Below are 18,216 nucleotides of genomic sequence, written 5' to 3' on the forward strand. Positions count from 1 at the left end.
TCTCTCTCTGTCGCGCCCTGAATGCCCTGTCGGTCTGCCAACCCCTCGGGCACTTTACCCCCCCCCCGCCAAATCTCTCACCTCCCCAAACATCACTTGTCTCCCTCCCAAGGCACGGCCCCCACCCACCCACACACACACACACACACCCACCCACCCACACACACCGATACTGGCAAACCCTCTCCTCTCCCACCCTCCCAATATAAATCAGTGGCTTCACAAGTGAAGTAGGGACAGGGTGAGGGAAACTTACCCCCCACCCCCTTAAAAGATATAAGCCATGGCTAGTACAGGGTGCCTTGAATTGCAGGGTGGTGCCTGTCCCTTTAAGAGTCCCTGACCTCGTCGTTTGCCCCCTCAAGAGGCAGTGTGAGTGAGGTCGCGGGAGAGACGATTAAAGAGGGAGTGTGGTTGCCAATAATTACAGGGTTCCACAGGGGAGACTGCAGAAAGTGCAGCAACATGCTCAGCACTTGCTAAACCTGGCCCTTGAGAAGCCTTCATTCATCACCCTGGCTGGCTCCTCTCCGAAGCAACTGTCAGTGCATTCCCTTCCCCTTCCTCACCCCCTCCCACCCCCTTCCATAGCCGCTTCTCCGTGCCTCCGACGTGCAAAACATAGCCCTAGATCCTATCTCTCGTGTGGAGGGAGCGGGGGTTGGCAGAGGGTGGGGGGGAGTCCTATCCGAGAGAATGCTTGGAATGCCTCTCCATGCTAATCTGCCTCAGACACTTGTCGACACCCAATCTTAACGTGGAGCCGCAGAGAGAGAGAGAGAGAGAGAGAGGACAGTTAACACCCCCGCCACCCCAACCAACAACCAGCACCCCCCTCCTCTCCACCTCTCTCCCTCCTTGACACCCCCATTTCTCACCCATCCCACCGCAGGACAGTATATCTGCACAATGGATGATTGATAGGGCAGCTGCTTCTACATAAAGTGCGCTGGATATAGATAGAGAGAGAGAGAGAGAGAGAGAGAGAAAGCAGTAAACCTTAACTCATTAAATAGGGGAGCAACAGGGAGAGAAAAAGAGTTGAGACAGAGCGGAGAGGAAAGATAGACAGGGTCGTGGATTAGAGGAAAGATGGGGGGTAAGGGCACACAGAGCAGGAGAGCGAGGGAGTGAGAGAGATCGTGACAATTAAGACACAGGCTCATGGATAGGTGAAGGGAGGAGACAGGCAGGGAAAGGTAAAGGCAAACCAATATAAAAAGGTGGAAAGGGTTACAAGGAGGAGAGGGAGGAGGGCGAGAGAGTGAGGGGGTGAGTGGAGGAAGAGGGAGGGTGAGAGATTGAGGGGGTAAGTGGAGGAAAGGGGGAGGGTGAGTGAGTGAGGGGGTAAGTGGGGAGGAGAGGGTTAATGAGTGAGGGGGTAAGTGGGGAGGAGAGGGTTAATGAGTGAGGGGGTAAGTGGGGAGGAGAGGGTGAGTGAGTGAGGGGGATAAGTGGAGGAGAGGGAGAGGGTGAGCAAGTGAGGGGGTAAGTGGAGGAGAGGGAGAGAGTGAGGGGGTAAGTGGAGGAGAGGGAGAGGGTGAGTGAGTGAGGGGGTATATGAGGAAGAGTGAGGGGGTGAGTGGAGGAGAGGGAGAGGGTGGGAGAGTGAGTGGGTATATGAGGAAGAGTGAGGGGGTGAGTGGAGGAGAGAGAGAGGGTGGGAGAGTGAGTGGGTAAATAAGGAAGAGTGAGGGGGTGAGTGGAGGAGAGGGGCAGGGCAAGAGAGTGAGGGGGTCAATGGAGGAGAGGGGTGGAGGAGGGGGGAGGGTGAAAGAGTGAGGGGGTAAGTGGAGGAGGGGGAGAGGGTGAGGGGGTAAGTGGAGGAGAGGGAGAGGGTGAGCGAGTGAGGGGGTATATGAGGAAGAGTGAGGGGGTGAATGGAGGAGACGGGGAGGGTGAGAGAGTGAGGTGGTGAATGGAGGAGAGGGGTGGAGGAGGGTGAGCGAGTGAGGGGGTAAGTGGAGGAGAGGGAGAGGGTGAGAGTGAGGGGTTAAGTGGAGGAGAGGGAGAGGGTGAGAGTGAGGGGGTGAGTGGAGGAGAGGGAGAGGGTGAGAGTGAGGGGGTGAGTGGAGGAGAGGGAGAGGGTGGGAGAGTGAGGTGGTGAATGGAGGAGAGGGGTGGAGGAGGGTGAAAGAGTGAGGGGGTAAGTGGAGGAGGGGGAGAGAGGTGGATGATTTCGGATGAATTGTCAGGTGTTGGGATTGGGATGGGGTAAATGGTCTGGAAGAGGAAAAATCGAGTTAACGAGGAGGTGGAAAGCGAGGATTGGTGGAGACAGAGAGAGTGAACAAGAGGCAGGACTTGGGGGGGTCAGAAAATGTGAGGGACAGAAAAAGAGAGAGTGTGCAAGAGCAAGAAATGGAGGAAAAGTGTACGAAGCAAAAACAGCCCGAATCCAACTTGCAGGATGGGCAAGGAATGAAGGAGAGAAAGGAAATGATTGGAAAGAGAATGCTAGCGAGACAAAAGAGAAACAGAGTGAGAAAGTGATGGATGAACTGGGAGTGGCAGAGAAGAGAAACAGAGTGTGAGGAGAGCAAGAGGAGAGGAAGAATGCAGAATCGAGAATGAAGGTGAAGGGGAGGACGACAAGGAACAGATTGTAAACCAGATCAAGAAAGAGGTTAATCACAGGGTTAAACTGGAGGAGGGAAAAGGTACAGGAGAGAGGCAATGGGGGTGGGAGGAGGGAAAGAGGGTGAAGAGGGGAGCAAGATAGATAGGGAGAGCAGACAGGGTGAAGACCAGAGAGACAGGGTAGAGGGTGAAGGAGAGAGAGGGAGACAGGAGGGGCAGAGGGTGAAGAAGAGCGAGAGAGGTGGGTGAAGAGGAAAGAGGGAAAGAGAGAGGTGGGTGGAGAGCGCAGAGGGAGAGAGGTGGGTGGAGAGCGCAGAGGGAGAGAGAGAGGTGGGTGAAGAGCGCAGAGAGAGAGAGGTGGGTGAAGAGGGCAGAGAGAGAGAGGTGGGTGAAGAGGGCAGAGGGAGAGAGGTGGGTGAAGAGGGTAGAGAGAGAGAGGTGGGTGAAGAGGGCAGAGAGAGAGAGGTGGGTGAAGAGGGCAGAGAGAGAGAGGTGGGTGAAGTGGGCAGAGAGAGGTGGGTGAAGTGGGCAGAGAGGGGTGGGTGAAGAGGGCAGAGAGAGAGAGGTGGGTGAAGTGGGCAGAGAGAGGTGGGTGAAGTGGGCAGAGAGAGGTGGGTGAAGAGGGCAGAGAGAGAGAGGTGGGTGGGGAGGGCAGAGAGAGGTGGGTGAAGAGGGTAGAGAGAGGTGGGTGAAGTGGGCAGAGAGAGGTGGGTGAAGTGGGCAGAGAGAGGTGGGTGAAGAGGGCAGAGAGAGAGAGGTGGGTGGGGAGGGCAGAGAGAGGTGGGTGAAGAGGGCAGAGAGAGAGAGAGGTGGGTGGCTGAAGAGGGCAGAGAGAGAGAGAGAGAGGTGGGTGGAGAGGGCAGAGAGAGAGAGGTGGGTGAAGAGGGCAGAGAGAGAGAGGTGGGTGCAGAGGGAGAGAGGTGGGTGGAGAGGGTAGAGAGAGAGAGGTGGGTGAAGAGGGTAGAGAGAGGTGGGTGAAGAGGGAAGAGGGAGAGAGAGGTGGGTGAAGAGGGAGGAGAGAGAGAGAGGTGGGTGAAGAGGGCAGAGAGAGAGAGAGAGGTGGGTGAAGAGGGCAGATAGAGAGAGAGGTGGGTGAAGAGGGCAGAGGGAGAGAGAGAGGTGGGTGAAGAGGGCAGAGGGAGAGAGAGAGGTGGGTGAAGAGGGCAGAGAGAGAGAGGTAGGTGAAGAGGGCAGAGGGAGAGAGAGAGGTGGGTGAAGAGGGCAGAGGGAGAGAGAGAGGTGGGTGAAGAGGGCAGAGGGAGAGAGAGAGGTGGGTGAAGAGGGCAGAGAGAGAGAGGTAGGTGAAGAGGGCAGAGGGAGAGAGAGAGGTGGGTGAAGAGGGCAGAGGGAGAGAGGTGGGTGAAGAGGGCAGAGGGAGAGAGAGAGGTGGGTGAAGAGGGCAGAGGGAGAGAGGTGGGTGGAGAGGGCAGAGGGAGAGAGGTGGGTGAAGAGGGCAGAGGGAGAGAGAGAGGTGGGTGGAGAGGGCAGAGGGAGAGAGGTGGGTGAAGAGGGCAGAGGGAGAGAGAGAGGTGGGTGAAGAGGGCAGAGGGAGAGAGAGAGGTGGGTGAAGAGGGCAGAGGGAGAGAGGTGGGTGGAGAGGGCAGAGGGAGAGAGAGAGGTGGGTGAAGAGGGCAGAGGGAGAGAGAGAGGTGGGTGGAGAGGGCAGAGAGAGAGAGGTGGGTGAAGAGGGCAGAGAGAGAGAGGTGGGTGGAGAGGGCAGAGGGAGAGAGGTGGGTGAAGAGGGCAGAGGGAGAGAGAGAGGTGGGTGAAGAGGGCAGAGGGAGAGAGAGAGGTGGGTGGAGAGGGCAGAGGGAGAGAGGTGGGTGGGACAGTGGATCAAAGGGAAATAGGAGAAGGGAGGGGGGGTTAAGGATGAAGGGGCGAGAGAGAAAGAAAGAGAAAGAGAGAGTTGTGGGGGTGGGGGGGTGGGGGTGGAAAGGGGGTGATAGGAGGGGAGGGAAACGGGAGAGATGGTGGGGGTGAGAGGAGAGAGTAAACCTGGGAGACAAAGAGGAGGCAGAGAGCCTGGGAGAAAGGATGAAGTGTCTGGGAAAGAGAGAGAGGGAAAGAGAGAGAGGGAGAGAGAGAGATAGGGAGGGAGAGGGAGAGGGAGAGGGAGAGAGATAGGGAGAGAGATAGGGAGAGAGAGAGAGATAGGGAGAGAGAGAGAGAGAGGGAGAGAGAGACCGAGAGAGAGAGAGATAGGGAGAGAGAGAGAGATAGGGAGAGAGAGAGAGAGAGATAGGGAGAGAGAGAGAGAGAGAGAGATAGGGAGAGAGAGAGAGAGAGATAGGGAGAGAGAGATAGGGAGAGGGAGAGGGGGAGAGAGAGAGAGGGAGAGAGAGAGAGAGATAGGGAGAGAGAGATAGGGAGAGAGGGAGAGAGAGAGGGAGAGAGAGAGGGAGAGGGGGAGAGAAGGAGAGAGAGGGAGAGAGGGAGGGAGAGAGGGAGAGGGAGACAGAGAGAGATGTAGAGTGAGGGAGAGGGAGAGGAGCCGGGGAAGCGATGATCTCCCGCTGCAGTTGGAGAAGTTTACAGGTTGGGATGTGTCGGGGAGAGCGGGCACTCCCAGTGCGGTTCAGGAGGAGGGCGAGGAGGAGGGCGAGGAGGGCACAGAGAGAGAGGGGACCGGGCAGAATCTCTCCCGGTAACTGAGCAGGACATTGAAATCAAACAGCACAGTCTGATCCCAGTGAAACTACAAGAAACAGGCTTGGAAATTCACCCAGAAACTGACAAGAAACAACCAGAAACCAGCAGCTCAATTCATTCACAGGCTGGACCACCTGCTAAAGTCTGTTTGCAAAGTTTAAACAAACACTTCTTCCTTTCATCTGGGAATGAGTCGCACAGAATAATAACCCCCAAACCCCTTTCATTATTTGTACAGCTTCTTTTTGGATAATTAAAAATCTTTCTTTTTTACCTGGAACGGCGAGCGCTAGGAATATAATTCCTCCCAAACACTTCATTCTCTCTCTCCAAGCTGTGCTCCAGCAGTTCTCTGTATCAAACACTGAAGCATTCGCTGTCCCTCCCTCTCCCTCTCTCTCTCTCAGTCGGAACGTTTATTACAGACCCGCCCCTTGGGATTCTATGGGAAGGAGGGAGAGGCAGAGAGAGAGAGAGAGAGAGAGGAGATGGAAAGAAGGGGGAGGGGGGAAATGGAAAGGGGACGGGGGAGAGGAGGAGGGGGGAGAGGAGGAGTGGGAGAGGGGGACAGGAGGGGGGGAGGGGGACAGGAGGGGGGAGACGAGGAGGAGAGGGGGAGGGGGGAGAGGAGGAGGGGGAGAGGAGGAGGGGGAGGGGGGAGAGGAGGAGGGGGAGGGGGGAGAGGAGGAGGGGGGAGAGGAGGAGGGGGAGGGGGGAGAGGAGGAGGGGGAGGGGGGAGAGGAGGAGGGGGGAGAGGAGGAGGGGGAGGGGGGAGAGGAGGAGGGGGAGGGGGAGAGGAGGAGGGGGAGAGGAGGAGGGGGAGGGGGAGGGAGGAGGGGGGAGGGGGTAGAGGAGGAGGGGGAGGGGGAGGGAGGAGGGAGGAGGGGGGAGGGGGAAGGGAGGAGAGGGGGAGGGGGGAGAGGAGGGGGAGGGGGTAGAGGGGAGAGGGGGGGAGGGGGAGGGGGAGAGGAGGGGAGAGGGGGAGGGGGGGAGGGGGAGGGGAGAGGGAGGAGGAGGGAGGGGGAGGGGGAGAGGAGGGAGGAGGGGGAGGGGGAGAGGAGGGGGGAGAGGAGGGGGAGGGGGGAGAGGAGGGGGGAGGGGAGAGGAGGGGGGAGAGGAGGGGGGATGGGGGGAGGTGTAGATGGGAGAGGGGGGAGGGTAGATGGGAGGTGGGTAAGAGGAGGAGGAGGGGGGGGAGGGGGAGAGGAGGAGGGGGGGGAGAGGGGGAGGGGAGGAGAGGGGGAGGGGGAGAGGAGGAGGGGTAGAAGGGGGAGGGGGGAGAGGAGGAGGGGGGAGGGGGAGGGGGAGAGGAGGGGGGAGGGAGGAGGGGGAGGGGGAGAGGAGGGGGAGGGAGAGGAGGGGGGATGGGGGGGAGGTGTAGATGGGAGAGGGGGGAGGGGTAGATGGGAGGTGGGTAAGAGGAGGAGGAGGGGGGGGAGGGGAGATTAGTTGAGATTAATACTCATCTTTTATCACAATCCAGTTTTATAAATTCTCAGCCATGGCTGTTCCTAACTGTGTCCTTTCCTCATTCCGCTCACCTTATTAACAGGCCGGTGACAGGCCCAGCGCCTTGTTTAAAAACGACAAGCCCTGCTCACCAAGGAGCATCCTCGATGGGGTTGTGGATTCATTAGGCCACACACACACACAAAAAGGAGGCCATTGGGCCCATCGAGTCCATTCCAGCTCTCTGTGGAGTAATCCACTCATTCGCACTCACCCCCTCCCCCCCAGTCCCCCTCTCTCCTCTTGTCCCTGCAAGTTTATTTCCCTCGAGTCCCCCGTCCTTTACAAACCGTTCGCTGTCTCTGCTTCCACCACCCCCCTGTCGTGGGGAGTTCCATCTCATTACCGCTCGCTGTGTAAAAACGTTTCTGCTCACATTCCACCCCCACCCACTGCATCTCTTACCCAACACCTTCAACCTGTGGCCCCCTCCCCCACCAATCCTCGCACCGCCAGTTAACGGGAAGAGATTTTCCTTGTCTACCTGTCACCATCCTGTCCTCCTCTATCACATCCCCCCCACTCGATCTCCTTCACTCCGAGGAGACCAATCCCAGCTCCTCCAACCCAACCTCGTAGCTACCATCCCCCATCCCTGGAACCAGTCTGGTCAATCTCCTCCGCACCCTCTCAAGGACCCTCGCGTCCTCTCCCGAAAGTGTGGTGGCCAGAACTGGACACAGTACTCTAGTTGTGACCCAAACAGGTCTTCACAAATATTCAGCATAACTTTTCTGCTTTTGTGCACAGCCCCCCTCCTCTGTTTAGGAAGACTCAGGTCCCATCTGCCTCGCTCATTGCTGGTGTGTGATACGCCCATGCCCTGCTTAGAAGCACCAATGAGCATCCTGAAACCAGAATTGACCCCGAGCCACATTGGGAGATACGAGGGACAGGTAGCCTAAATGCCTGGCAAAGAGATCAGTTTTAAGGAGTGTCTTAAAGGCAGAGAGTGTGAGAGAGAGAGAGGCGGAGAGGTTTAGGGAGAGAATTCCAGTGCTAAGGGCCCCAGGCAGCTGAAGGCACGGCTACCAATGAATCAGAGAAACAACCTGCATTTCCATAGCACCTACAGCATCCTCCTGATGTCCCAGAGGGCTTCACAGTGAATGAAATGTTTTTTGACGTGAGGCCACTGCTGGAATGTGGGGATCAGGACAGCCAGCTTCCACACAGCAAGCTCCCACAAGCAGCATTGTGGTAAGGCCCCAGATCCTCTGGTATAGTCAGGTTGGTTGAGGGATAAATGATGGTCCCTAAGGGAGAACTGCCCCCTGTTCTTCTTCAAATAGTGGCCAGGGGATCAGTTACACCCACCTGAGAGGGCAGAAGCAGCCTCAGTTTAACATCTCATCTAAAAGACGGCTGACAGTGCGGCACTCCCTCAGTGCTGACCCTCTGACAGTGCAGCACTCCCTCAGTACTGACCCACTGACAGTGCAGCACTCCCTCAGTACTGACCCTCTGACAGTGCAGCACTCCCTCAGTACTGACCCTCTGACAGTGCAGCACTCCCTCAGTACTGACACTCTGACAGTGCAGCATTCCCTCAGTACTGACCCTCTGACAGTGCAGCACTCCCTCAGTGCTGACCCTCCGACAGTGCAACACCCCCTCAGTACTGACCCTCTGACAGTGCAGCACTCCCTCAGTGCTGACCCTCTGACAGTGCGGCACTCCCTCAGTACTGACCCTCTGACAGTGCTGCACTCCCTCAGTACTGACCCTCTGACAGTGCAGCACTCCCTCAGTACTGACCCTCTGACAGTGCAGCACTCCCTCAGTACTGACACTCTGACAGTGCAGCATTCCCTCAGTACTGACCCTCTGACAGTGCAGCATTCCCTCAGTGCTGACCCTCCGACAGTGCAACACCCCCTCAGTACTGACCCTCTGACAGTGCAGCACTCCCTCAGTGCTGACCCTCTGACAGTGCGGCACTCCCTCAGTACTGACCCTCTGACAGTGCTGCACTCCCTCAGTACTGACCCTCTGACAGTGCAGCACTCCCTCAGTACTGACCCTCTGACAGTGCAGCACTCCCTCAGTGCTGACCAACCGACAGTGCAGCACTCCCTCAGTACTGACCATCTGACAGTGCAGCACTCCCTCAGTACTGACCAACCGACAGTGCAGCACTCCCTCAATACTGACCAACCGACAGTGCAGCACTCCCTCAGTACTGACCCTCTGACAGTGCAGCACTCCCTCAGTACTGACCAACCGACTGTGCAGCACTCCCTCAGTACTGACCCTCTGACAGTGCAGCGCTCCCTCAGTACTGACCCTCTGACAGTGCAGCACTCCCTCAGTACAGACCCTCTGACAGTGCAGCACTCCCTCAGTACTGGATTGGGAGTGCCTGCCTGAATTTTGTGCACTATTCTCTAGATTAGGAGATTACACCCTGACTCAGGTGTGATAGTGATACGCACTGAGCCATGGCCCCTAAACCAATGGTGAAAATGCCGGAAATGGAAGAGCAGAGGCATAATGGGGGATTGTAGGGGCTAGAGGAGGTTCCAGAGATAGGGAGGGTTGTAGATGCTGGAGGAGGTTACAGAGATAGGGAGGGTTGTAGGGGCTGGAGGAGGTTCCAGAGATAGGGAGGGTTGTAGATGCTGGAGGAGGTTACAGAGATAGGGAGTGTTGTTAGGCCTAGAGGAGGTTCCAGAGATTGGGAGAGTTGTAGGGGCTGGAGGAGGTTACAGAGATAGGGAGTGTTGTAGGGGCTAGAGGAGGTTCCAGAGATAGGGAGGGTTGTAGATGCTGGAGGAGGTTACAGAGATAGGGAGCGTTGTAGGGGCTAGAGGAGGTTCCAGAGATAGGGAGGGTTGTAGATGCTGGGGGAGGTTACAGAGATAGGGAGGGTTGTAGAGACTGAGGAGGTTACAGAGATAGGGAGGGGTTGTAGGGGCTGGGGGAGGTTACAGAGATAGGGAGGGTTGTAGATGCTGGAGGATGTTACAGAGATAGGGAGGGTTGTAGGGGCTGGAGGAGGTCACAGAGATAGGGAGGGTTGTAGGGGCTGGAGGAGGGTACAGAGATAGGGAGAGGAGCAAGACCATGGAAGGATTTGAACATGAGGATGAGAATATCAATGTTTTCCCATCCACACACACAAACAACTGTTCACACAAACATACGCACACAAGCATTGCCACACCCATGGCCACACTCGTCCATGCACACACACACACACACACACACGGTCACACATACACACTCGTCTGCACACACACACATGTCCATGTGCGTGCGCGTACATACACACACACACACACACACATACCTGGCACACATGTCGACACACGCGTGGTCACACATGCACACTTGCCTGCACACACAAGCCATACACACCTATACACACCTACATGCACACAAAGATGAGATGGGGGAAGGGGGGAACGAAGGCTCTGATTGATCGGTAACAAGTTTAAACAGTAAATGTCAACAGCAAGTGTGGACAGTGGAATGAATGAGGGGGAAGTGATTGCGAGGGGGTCATGTCTAGCTGGAGGATTTCCACATGTTTGTACCAGCTTTTCTGAAACCCAGCACACGAAGCAGTGCGATCGCTCCCTCCTGCACATGTGTTTCCAGTTTGACTGAGCTGTGGCCTGATGGTCTCGAACAGGTTTGGCAAACAATGGGCTTTGTATCAGGGCTCTTTGGCCACACATCAAAGGAATCTGCTTCCCTCTAGGTTTCGAATGTTTGCTGTGGTTTCTGAAGCACTCCTTTCCCTTGCCTACCCCCCTTTTTTTTTCCAATTCTGCCGTCTGGACAGGCTGAGAGATTTAAACTGGGAAGTGAAGTTTTCACAAGTTATCTCTCTCCTGTTCTCTCTCTCTCTCTCTCTATAAATATACACGTCAGTCAGGTTTGCCTCATTCAAGTCATGTACCCTTGCCTGTCTGAGAGATTCTGGATTGAGTGTCTATGTAGCAGGTAGCAGATGGCGTTGCATTTCTCTGCTGTCCTTCCCTTGAATAACAATTGGTGGTGGGGCTGGGGGTGCTGGTGGGTAGGGAAGGTTTTCCTTAATTATTCCTGAGTGATGGGACACCGAGAGAGAGGGGTAGGGAGAAGTGCAGAGAGAGAGAGAGAGAGAGAGGTCCTTGCTCTTGAAGGCTCCCTTCAAAGAGACTTTGCGACCTCCAAGCACGCTGGTGTAGGCTGGAGTTGGCAGGCTCTGCCAATCCCCATCAGCAAACAAACTCTTTGGGAAAGCAATCGCCAATGAGGCTTAATATATATAAAACAAAATCCACACGCAGGTTGAGATACAGTGTGTTGCCTAGCTCAGGATGCATTCAGAACTCCCTCTGCTGGCCGGGTAAGGCCCAGAGACCCCCATGTTTCATTTGGTTCAAGCATCTTCAGTGTGGCTGCCAACCCTCCAGTGATGAAACCTCCAGGAATACATCGAAACCAGGAGCAGGCCATTCGGCCCTTCGAGCCTGCTCCGCCATTCATTTTGATCGTGGCTGATCGTCCAACTCAATCGCCTGCTCCCCCCCCCTCACCTTCTCCCCACATCCTTTGATCCCTTTCGCACCCCCCAAGAGCTATAGCTAATGAATTCAACAACTTTAGATCTTAAACTCCCTCCCCCCATCCCCATCCCGTTTCTTCCCCCTCCCTTTTGTTTTTTCCAATAATTTATATAGCTTTTTCTTTTCCCACCTATTTCCATTATTTTTAAATCTATACCTGTAATGCCCTGTCAGTCTTTCCACCCCACCCCCACTAGAGCTGGACCTTGAGTGTCCTGCCATCCATTCTTAATTAGCACATTCTCTTAGATAATATCACCACATTCAACACCTCTTTGTTCCTTTTGTCTGTGACATCTTTTGATTATCTGCTCCTATCACTGCTTGCTTGTCCCTACAACCACCACCCCCCTCAACTTCTCTCTCTCCCCCCCTTAAACCAGCTTATATTTCACCCCTCTCCTAACTATACTCAGTTCTGCCGAAGGGTCATGAGGACTCGAAACGTCAACTCTTTTCTTCTCCGCCGATGCTGCCAGACCTGCTGAGTTTTTTTCCAGGTAATTCTGTTTTTGTTTTATATCTAAGGACAGTTGGGCAACCCTAGTTTCAAGTGATGGTGCCCAAATTGTTGAAGGTGGGCGGGGCAGTTGGAGCGGGTAGGGGGAATCCCGGTCTTTCTCAGTCAGGGCAAAGGGGCACATGCCACAGGTAGGAAGTTGTGGCGAGAGATGAATAAAACCACCGATGTGGCCTCAGACGGAGTCCAGTTCTGGGCGCCGCATTTTAGGGAGGGTGCAGGAAGGATTGGCGAGAACACTTCCAGGGATGAGGAACTTCGGTGATGTGGATCGGCCGGAGAAGCTGGGACTGTTTCCTTAGGAGAGGGGAGGGCCGGGAGGAAATTTGATCGAGGCGTTTCAAAAATCACGAGGGGTAGGAACTGGGAGAAACGATTCCAGTCAACGGGAGGACCGAGGACCCAGAGGGACACGGGGTTTAAGGGGATTGGCAAAGGGAGCAGAGGCGACGCGAGGAGAAACCCTCTCACGCAGCGAGTGGTTGGGACCCGGAAGGCGCTGCCCCAGAGCGTGGGGGCAAGGCAGGTTCGATCGAGGGTTTCCGAAGGGAATTGGATCATTACCTGGAGGAGGAGAACTCAAAATGGCAGGGATGAGGCAAGAGAGTGGGGCCAGGTGAGGTTGACTTGCAGAAGGCCAGCACGGACATGATGGGCCGAATGGCCTCCTGCTGCGCTGTGGTGATCGTACGACCCGAACGATCGATCAGGGCCCACCCAATGCAGATCAGGTGGGTTTACAGCATAGGTCAGGAGCCTGCCCATTTTCACCTGCCCACCTGCTGCAGGCTAGCATGGGAATAGTGCAATCCCACGTGAGGGTCGGGAACCTTCAGGGAAAGAGGGTTATGGAGACTGGCGAGTGGGGGCAAGGAGGGACAAAGCCCCAAATCCATTCTTTGCAAGGGTGCTGGTCAAAGAACAGCAAGCAGTGGGACAGTGGACACACACTCCAGCAGGTTAATGGCTCACACACCTCAAACTCCCTGTGGAAATCTGCTCACAATGTTCTTGTACTCACAACCGCAAGGAACAAGTGACTCCCTTCCTGTTTTTGCCACTGAACTCAAACTTTTTGCCAAATGTCCAAACCTGTGTGCTTATGCTTACTGGGTTGTGTGTGTGCGTGTGTGTGTGTGTATGCGCGCGAGTGTGTCTGTATGCTTGTGTGCGTGTGTGTGTGTGTATGCGCGCGAGTGTGTCTGTATGCTTGTGTGCATGTGTGTGTGTGTATGCGCGCATGTGTGTCTGTATGCTTGTGTGCATGTGTGTGTGTGTGTGTGTGTGCGTGTCTGTGTGCGTGCGTGTGTGTGTGTACGCGCGCATGTGTCTGCGTGCTTTTGTGTGTGTGTGTGTGTGTATGCGTGCGTGTGTGTCTGTATGCTTGTGTGCATGTGTGTGTGTGCGTGTGTGTGTGCGTGTCTGTGTGCGTGTGTATGTGTGTGTGTGTACGCGCGCATGTGTCTGCGTGCTTTTGTGTGTGTGTGTGTGTGTGTGTATGCGTGCGTGTGTGTCTGTATGCTTGTGTGCATGTGTGTGTGTGCGTGTGTGTGTGCGTGTCTGTGTGCGTGTGTATGTGTGTGTGTGTACGCGCGCATGTGTCTGTGTGCTTTTGTTTGTGTGTGCGTGTCTGTGTGCGTGTGTGTGTGTGTACGCGCGCATGTGTCTGCGTGCTTTTGTGTGTGTGTGCGTGTCTGTGTGCGTGTGTGTGTGTACGCGTGCATGTGTCTGCGTGCTTTTGTGTGTGTGTGTGTACGTGTCTGTGTGCGTGTGTGTGTGTGTGTACACGCGCATGTGTCTGCGTGCTTTTGTATGTGTGTGTGTGTGTGTGTGCGTGTCTGTGTGTGTGTGTGTGTGTGTTTCTTCTTAACTCTGTATACGCCCAGTTGTGCATCTGTGTGCTCATTCCTGCACACGTTCCTTTGGGGTTGTGCGTGCTTGTAATTATATTTGTGCGGTGGTGGTTGAGTGTGACTGTGTTTGTATTTTTCTGGTTCATTTGTCTGATTTGTCACTTGTGTCATGTTAATATGTCGGTGTGCCTTTGTGCTGAGGAGCTTGTGTTTACATGATCGTGTTTCTATTTATGTCTTGGCCTCTGTGCGGCTGTGTGCACACATCTGTGAGCGTCTACTGGCAGCATGCTTGAGTGCATCTGTCTGTGGTTGTGTGCATGTGTGCTTCTGCGTACACATGTGTAGTGGGTGCATAAGGCTTGCCCGTGTGGTTGTATGATCATGCACATGCATGTGTGGCTATGTACATAGAAGGGTGCATGTGCGCATTTGCAAATACATGCATGGTTAGGTGCATGGACGCATGCACATGTGGTTGTGTGCAGATGCACTTGCATTTGTGGTCCTGCCTGCATGCATGTGCGGCTGTGTGCAAACATGGCATGCCTGTGTGGTTGTGTATGCAAGCACGTGAGCATGTGTGCCCCTGAGAGGGATAGATTTGCATTGGGAGTAGTTCCAAGAGGGTTCACTTGGCTGATTCTTGGGTTTGAGGGATTTTCCTTATGAGGAGAGGTTGAGCAGGTTGGGCCTGTAGCCATTGGGGTTTAGGAGAACGAGAGGTGATCTCACTGAGACAATGTATATGGTTCTGAGGGGGGGGCTTGACAGGGTAGATGCTGAGAGGGTGTTTCCCCCTTGTGTTGGGGGGAATCTAGAACTGGGGGGTGGGGGGACACAGCTTCAGAGTAAGGGGTCTCCCATTGCAGATGGAGATGAGGAAACATTTCTTCTCTCAGAGGGTCATCTGTTTGAAATTCTCTTTCCCAGAGAGCATGGGAGGTTGGGTCAGGTAATATAGTCAAGGCTGAGTTGGACAGATTTCTGATAGACAAGGGGGTCAAGGGTTAAGGGGCAGACAGGGAAGGTCACTATCAGACCAGCCATGATCTTAGTGAATGGGCGAGCATGGCCGATGGGCAGAATGAACTACTTCTGTTCCTATTTCTTATTGAACCCTGAACCCATTGAACCCTGAACCCGTAGAACCTTGTACCTAGTCAACCCATTGGACCTATTCCCACTTAGCCCTGGGCCCACTGAATCTTGTATTGTTTGGACTCGGGAGTCAGCTTCTGTCCTTTAAATCCTCTGTACTGTCAGCCCTTCACCAGCGAGGACACTGACACTGTGGTGATACTGGAGGCGATGGCGTAGTGGTATTGTCACTGGGACCCTGGGTAATGCTGTGGGGACCAGGGTTCGAATCCTGCTGTGATAGTAGAATGTGACTTCACTTAAAAAAAATCCGGAATTAAAAGTCTAACGTTGACCGTGAAACCATTGTCAATTGTTGTAAAAACCCATCTGGTTCACTAACGTCTTTAAGGGAGGGAAATCTGCTGTCCTTACCTGGTCTGGCCTACGTGTGACTCCAGACCCACAGCAACGTGGTTGACTCTTAATGCCCTCTGAACTAGGGATGGGTAATAAATGCTGGTCTGGCCAACAAAACCCACCCCCCCTCAATGAACGAATAAGAAAAAAACATCCTTGCTTCCAAGTCAGAAGGGCTCCCACTCCAGGGACTGAACACAAAGCCAAGGCTGACGCTCGGGTGCAGTACCCGAGGGAGAGCTGCCCTGTCGGGAGACGCCAGCTCGGGATGAGACGTGAAACCGAGGCCCCGTCTGCCCTCTCAGGCGGGTGTAGACGGACCCCGACCGCCCGCTGTTCCAAAGAAGGCCAGCCCGCCTCACCCAGAGCGGATCCCCTGGCTGCCATCAGCTTGCTGTGTGCAAATTGGCAGCTACCTGTCTGACCATGTGGGGGGGCCACGCCTTCACTGACTGTGAAGCCCCGAGGGACCCCTCGTGCCTGTGGACCGTGCCAAAGGGACGCACGCCTTTTCGTTTGCATCTGGGGCACGTACATGTGGGTACGTGGAGAGAGGTACATCTGGATTACCGACCTGCGAGGCGAATTTCGCTGCTATGTAAACTGCAAGTTGTTGTTGTGTCCGGTCTGGTTGCTTCCTGGACAGGTCCCCTCTGTTTTACTTAATGCTGATTTCCCTCGTCACCTCCCTCAACACAAACATCTCTCAGGGCCACGCGGTTCCTCCACACCCCTCGGCAGGATGTGGTAATGTTCTCAGGCAGGGGGTAGTTTTACAACCCGCTCCGTGCTGTAAAATAATTAGATGTGATTTTATAAACACATGGGGGTTTCCCGGCTCGAATAACACAAGCGGTTCACTTTTCCGCTTTGATCTTTCGATGCCTCGTGGCGCACTCCACCAGCATTTTGTTTAACCCACCTTCCCAAGGCCTTAACGTGGAGTGGTGATGAGGCCAGTATCCCAGGGTAAATCCCTGCTTCCCCCCCCACCCCGGAACGCCTTTTCCTTATTCATTCACTAGGATGTGGGCTTCGCTGGCTGGGCCCCAGCATTTGTTGCCCATCCCTAATTGCCCCCTTCAGAAGGTGGTGGTGAGCCGCCTTCTTGAACCGCTGCAGTGGACTGTACGGTATAAATGCCCTGCAAGAGGCAGGGTCTGCTGTGGCTCAACGGGTAGCACGCTCTGGGCTCTGGGCCGGAAAGATCTGGGTTCGAGTCCCACTTCCCAGAAAAGGGCCTGAATCCTTACCCTTGGCGGGCGAGCAGGATTGGCAGGGCCCGGGAAACCCTTGGGGAGCAGGGCCCCCTCCCACCGCCATTGCCCGCCGGCCGCCATTTCACACTGGCTGGCCAATTAAGGCCTTGCCCAGCGTGAAGGGCATCTTCCCAATGGTTGGGAAGGGAGGGGGGGGTCAGGGGCCAATGGTGACCCAGTGTGGGAGGGGGGGGTTTAAAATCAGCAGAGGCGGCTGCCTGGGTGGGTGGGGGGGGATCTTTCTGTCCTCTGGAGAAACTGGGGCAATGGCATCAACAGCGGCTGGAGGCGTCAGGCAGGTGGGCACTCAGCACCCCCTCTTCCCCAATTTTTCGGATGAGGTCCTCGTGGAGGAGGTTGGTGTCCGGCGCCAGAACCCTCGTTCCCAAACCAAAAACCCTTGGGAGGACACGGCAGCCGAGGTCAGCACTGTGCGTCCCACATGGGTCCAAGAGATTCAACCCCCTGCTGCGCTCGGCAAGGGTGGGTACCGTATTGGCATGGATCTGTGTGTTGTAGTGTTAAGAGTTGGCCATTCCCCCACCCCATGGAGCTCAGGGGTGCTAGAGTCTGAGCGCCAACTGTCAATGACGTCGGGGCTGGCCAAGGGGGTGAGCCCTGGCTGCTTGGACTGAGTGCCCCGCGGCTCAATGGGCCATGACTCGAATGTGCCCTGCGAGGTGCTCCTCAGGCGGGGTTGGCCAGCCTGCAATGGTGCAGCAGGTAGACAGCGGACTCATCAATGCACCTCTGTCCTTTCAGGAGAAGACGACCCATAACAACATCGAGAGGTCAAGGACAGGTGGAGGGCCCCCAAACCTCCTAATCTTGACGAGGTATGAAATGGACGCTTTGGAGCTGGAGAGCCCACCACCCACCTCGTTCAGCCGGTCGTGGAGAGGCTGGGGTTTCAGACGAAGGTGAGAGTGCGGTGCACAGAGGTGAGCGTTTCAAATGGTGCAAACATCCTTGTCTCATCATTGATGGGAGCCTCAAACCTGGAGTCCCCATTGATCATTGGAAGGCGATGGCACCATGATGCAGGTCTCCATTGTCTCACCAGGGTGCCTGGCATGCACAGCGACAGTGCATGTCCTAATGACATGACTTTGTTCTCCCTTAGATTCACCAGCTCGCACTTGTATGCAGGACCCCGAAGAGACACCAGAGCAGACGCCCAGTATCCCGGCTAGGTGCCCGTCCATGATTGGTGAGCAGGGAGGTCTACAGCGACCTCACGTTGGCGCACAAGCTGCTTGTCATCTCTGCGGGCTCCTCTCAGGGCGCTCTGGATGTTGGCAGCAGCTTCTCCGTCCTTCCACCAGTTACTGTGGCATCTGATGAGGCTGCGATGACTGGGGGGATGCCCATCATGGCACTGGACGCTCCCTCCCAGGCAGGGCCAGCACAGGCTCCACTGGCCAGAGGACAACCGCCAAGGGTCAATAAGGCCAACAAGACAGCAGGGTCAGCAATGCCAGTGCCAGTGAGGAAGGGCACCAAGACGCAGCACATGGGTGATCTTCTGTTCTGCCATGGTTTGTTAATGTGTTTACTGCTGTGGCCATTAACACCAGGGATTGTTCTGTTCATTTGATGGGAGCGTTAGAATGATATAAATTTTGTTTTTGTCTTGATGGCCTGAGTATGCTTCACTTGTTTTGTAGGTGCAGGGTACGCCAGTATCTCACGTTGGATGTGAGTTTGTCTCTAAACTTTATTGCACAGGCACTGAGTGGTCTTTGGGTTCAAAGGAAAGGATCGTTTCAAACATCTGGGGTGGA

Source organism: Cetorhinus maximus, chromosome 33, assembly GCF_964194155.1.
Source record: "Cetorhinus maximus chromosome 33, sCetMax3.hap1.1, whole genome shotgun sequence".
NCBI lineage: Eukaryota > Metazoa > Chordata > Chondrichthyes > Lamniformes > Cetorhinidae > Cetorhinus > Cetorhinus maximus.